The sequence below is a fragment of the Echinops telfairi genome, unplaced genomic scaffold (genome assembly GCF_000313985.2).
Source record: "Echinops telfairi isolate 266 unplaced genomic scaffold, ASM31398v2 ScPeMD7_7469;HRSCAF=8507_0, whole genome shotgun sequence".
Taxonomy (NCBI): Eukaryota; Metazoa; Chordata; class Mammalia; order Afrosoricida; family Tenrecidae; genus Echinops; species Echinops telfairi.
This window is the reverse complement of record NW_022111372.1, coordinates 24,334,524-24,339,568: the sequence shown is the minus strand read 5'-3', so window position 1 is coordinate 24,339,568 and position 5,045 is coordinate 24,334,524.

Here is a 5,045-nt window from a genome sequence, read left to right as displayed (position 1 = left end):
CAGCTAGAATGCTGACCCCAGTGAGTTAGGTACAACTAGAATGCTCACACCAGTGAGTTAGGTGCAGCTAGAATGCTGACCCCAGTGAGTTAGGTACAACTAGAATGCTCACACCAGTGAGTTAGGTACAGCTAGAATGCTCACCCCAGTGAGTTAGGTATAGCTAGAATGCTCACACCAGTGAGTTAGGTACAGCTAGAATGCTCCTTGGAAGTGAACGTGAGGAGACTTCATTATTAGGAGGGCTGGTCCCTAGCAAGGCCGCCATGCTTGGTAAAGCAGAGGCCGGTGACAAAGAGGAAGACCCTCAGGGAGACAGGTGACACGGTGACTGAAGCAGTGGCCCAGTCCGCCTTTGCGCAGCCTGGGCAGAGCTTGGTCCTGCTGTGCTAAGGTTGCTAAGGGTCAGAACTGACTCGATGGCACCTAACCACACAAAGACAATGAATTTTGGACTGCGGAGTTTTGTTTGGCTTACAAACAATAAACTACATTACGAAACATCTGTTGGTGCCTGGGGATAAGGGGAGCAGGAGGGAATAAGAGAGGGGCTTTTAGCACAGCTGGGCCATGGGAAACACACGGGAACTAGCCAGGGTAATTAACCACCTTCCGTGAGAGCAGCTACCATGCATCTATTTTGCTCATTGTCCTGTGAGCATCCTGGGACATAGGCAGGGGAGGCTGCGGGTCCTGTGGTCAGGTGAGAGGAGGCACCCAGCTTAGCAGGGGTGCCAGAGAGAACCGAGGACAACCAATTCAATTTGGCTTTCAGATAAACAACAGTAATTGTTGTCTCCCAGTATTCGCTCTTTATCTGAAAGCCAAAACACACTGGATATCCTGTAACGTTTGATTTGTTAACTCTGGCAACCCTAGGGGGAGAAGGTGACTAAAATCGTCTTCGGAGGGTTTGGGGACTCAAGAGTGGGCACCTTAACACCCTTTTCCCAAGGAAAACCTTCAAACTGCGGAGTTCTGTGAGAGAGCTCAGGGGCTGCCTGCAGTCCAGTCTCCCCTCCACCCCCAACCCAAGTGAATTTCCTAGGAGAGTTGGGGGGCTGTCCTCTGGTCCCCACTGCCTCCAGGAAGTGCCTCCTTGTGCCAAGGGGGGGGGGTGAGATGGCGGTGGAGAGGAGGGGGAGTCTCCCCTCCTAGCTGTCAGCACCTGGGCTAGCTGCCCTGCCTTCCGCGGGAAACTTACCCCGGCACTATTTTGGATAAAAGGCTTTATTAAATCGGGCAAACGTCAGCCCCACAGCGCAGTGGTAAGTTAACCAGAAGACTGAAGAGGAAGGATAAAAGTCCTCTTGTGGGAGCTGGGGCATAAAAGGGACCGGGCTGGGGGTGGGAGGGGCATGGAGTCGGAGGGGACAGTCTCCAGGCCCCAGCCCTATTTTCCAGGCGCCCAGTGGTCAGCACTGTCAGCTGTGTCTGCCCCCCAGACACCAAATTCAAAACAGCAAATGTAGCCCTATTCTTTTTTTTTTTAATTTTCTTCCCCCTCCCTTCCCCCCCCCCACTTTCTTTCTTTTTTTGTCAATGCGGAATACAAGACCACTGCCAAAAACATATCCCACACAATCAGACATCAGATGGTGACTCCTTTCCCACAGCTTGTGTGAGTGAAAACAGTGAAATTATACCCATGTTTCAGCGGCCAGTCCCCTGGTGTTCCAGTCGCGGCCAGCCCCGCACAGGGCTCTTGTTCGCCCGCTTTTTGTTCCTGCGTCCGCAGTGTTTTTCGCGCTGGACACCATTCAGGCGGCATTCAGCATTGTATGTCCTTTCACATATGGTTCATCCGCTCCAAATGTGTGCATGTACCCAGAAAATGCAGCTTTTCATGATGTATTCTCTATGTAACAGAAAAGATTAAGATGTAAGCCCGGTGAATGCGGCAGGAATTAGTTGGACAGATGAATAAGGGAAAAATGGATCTGGAATGATGGCGGATTTGGTCTCATGATTGTGGGAGGGCGTTAAGAACTTGCTGGTAGGTTCCAGCCCTTTTCATCCCAGGCTGTGTGTGTACTTTGGCAGGAGGAAGGCTCCTTCGAGCTGCGTCGGCGAGGGCAGAGTGAAAGGGCCAGGCGCGCGCCCGTGCCCGCGTGCACACACACACATGCACACCCTGAAACCCGAGCACTTACAAACGTTGGAGAGACCAGCTTCTGGGCCTAAATATCTTCAAATATTTCCTCGTCCCCTGAGAGGGGCCCATCGTTTTGGGGTTCGACGTTTGCATTTCGCTTCATTTCATTTGTACGGACTTCGGTGTAGCATCCGGCTGAGAAGAGAGAGCACGCGAGCTGAAGGTGGCTTGCTGAGAAATTGGGCCAGCCCACAGCCACGGCCGTGCTGTAGGACCCTTCCACACTGGCAGACACTTTCGAAGAAGGGAGTGAGGAACACGCTGCGGTCCTTTCAAGTGGTGGAGAGCTGCCGGTTCACAGCCAGCGTTTGCCAGCCCCTTGGGTTGAGTACCATTTTATTTGTTGGCTGCACAGAAAGCCAGCGCCAAGAGCTTTCAGACGTGGCACCTTTTTTCCTACAACCATTTCCAGAGGTGGAGGGGGTGGGGGGAACCTCCCCCAGCCGACGTTGATGGACAAATCAAGATTTGCATCACAATGGAGTCATTTCAAAAGTGTAAATACAAAAGGCTGCAACTTCAGAGAGCCCTTGGTCAGGTGGATGCTTTTCCTGCACATCTTGGTAGTCTTTGGGGGAGGGGGCGGTTTTCAGACGCAGGCCAGAGGAAGTTCTGCTGGCTGCCCACTGGCTACCCATTCACACAGCAGGCTCCTTCTGGCCACTTCTATTGAATATGGGGGTTGGGCTGGGGAAGGGAGGGGTGTAGTTAAAAGCTTCGGCTTTTGAGGAAATTGTTTCCATCCTTTAATCCACAGATTTTTTGATGGACGGGAGAAGAAACACATTAGACTATTGGGATAATTAGCATCAAGTTTTGGCCTTTTAGAGTGTTACACCTCCGGACCAAAGCGAAATCGTTATGCTGCTGTCTGTTTCTGTTTTGCTTCGTCTTGCATCCTCTTGCTCAGTGGTGGTCCACAGATTTGCCTAGCTCCCTTAAGTGACTCTGCAGGTGGTGAGCTGCACCCTGTCAATGAGCAGTAATGTCCACCACCCCCCCTTTTGTTCGTGGTGTCAGCAAACTGACTTTAGTCGACAGGCAATGGGGGCTGCATATACGTTTTTAAATCCCCACCTCCTCCAGTTTAAACAAATCCATTTTTATTTTATCTAGCACGTGGTCGACCGTTTCGTGATTTAGTCTCCCAGTGAATAGCATTACCCTTTCAGAACTATTCATGTTTTAGAAGTGTTTCCCTCAGCACTCAAAAGATAAGCTGATTCTAATCCACCACCTCCCACTCCCCCATTCCTACAATCTCCTCAGACCCGTGACGACTGGACACATCGAACGGAGAACAGTGGTCACCAACTTCCTTTTCAGGGACCCCGACACTCCGTTTTTCTTCACCTGTGTCTTTGTCTATTCCAAGAGTTGAACACCTGGAGCAAGGAAACCTATGCCATCCATGAAAGCATTCCGTTTTTTCCTTCCACCCTTTACTTGAGTTCAGGTTTGGAATCATCCCTGCACACATTGGAATAAATATAGCTAAGGTTGCTTTTCTGCATGCTGGCTTCAAGGTGCATTGTCGTCCAGTTCTTGGTGTATTTCCCCCACCCTCTCTTGCAAGCGGCACGGTGAGGCAAAACATCTTCCTTTCAGTCTAGGTGATCTGGTATCATTTTTCCCAGTGCTTTCCCTATCCCCCACCCCAGTGGGAAGTCAGGTTTCCATTTGAAACAGTTTAAATCTGCACAATAAACTCTCTTTCTTTTCCTTAATTCCAGAAAATTTCGCTGCATGTTCAGAAGCTCTGTAAGGAGGCTGGACCATTGCAATAAACCATCCACCCCCCAAAAAAGAAAAAGAGAACGTCGTGTTGGTAGAAAACTTAGATCATAATTTGCCTGATGGAACAAATCAGACAAGCCCTCGGCTTTGTCCTTGTGTCTATTTGGGGTTATTACTGGTGTCGAGTCTTCTAAAGTGTCTTTCTGTGCTAAATACAGGGCTGGACCGTGGAAAATCAAAAAACAAACTGGCATTTGGAAGGGCAATAACTTTTCCCGGAGAAGGGAGGCATCTACCCGCTCGCCTATTGTTTCACACTTACTTCCGGTTCTCTACCTCTTCCAAGGTAACAAATGAGGGGGGCTCACCCACCTTCAATCTTGCAGCAGCAAGAAAGCAACAGAAGCCTTCTCCCCAGGAATTAGAAAAGGAAACCTGTTTGCTTTTAAAGTCCCAAGTCCTCCCATGGAGATGAAAGCAAAATTAAAGGGAGTTATCCCTATGGAATCGCCCAAGGAAAAAAAAGGGGTCCCTTTATCGGGCGCTCTTCAGAGCTCTTTAAGACTTGAAGGTCCGGAGTGAAATCCGAATAATACTTTCATTCACTAAGTCAAGATGAAGAGCAAGGGTGCTCTATTCTGGTGGAGAGCCTCCAGAAGGCAACTGGGGTGAGGGGGTGTGGGGGTGGGTCTTACTTTTTGAAACGGCTCCTCTGCAGCACACATCAAAAACATGGAGTTTTATTTCCCCTTGCCCACAATAGAAACCCCTTGGCATCCGATGGAAAGGCACATAGTCAATTCACTTCTGAAGACACATGTCCCCTGAGGGTCACAGTTGCTTCCTGCTCAAGCACCACTCTATAAAAAACAACTATCCGTGGCTGGTCCTTGGTCACAAACGGTTACCGTCCAGCCGGTTCTGACGCGTGCCCCATGGGTGTGCAGGGCACTGGACTGGGCTCCGGAGGGCTTTCAAGGCTGGGACCTTTCACAAGGGGATCCAGGACTTTCTTCCCAGGTACCTCTGGGTGTGTTTGAAATGCCAGCCATCCAGGAAGGAGCAGAACTGCTCGTCATTTGCACCCTCCTCGCTCTTCCCGAGGAACCTGATGGAGCAGTCGTTAAGCACTTCGTGGCTACCTGGAAAAGCG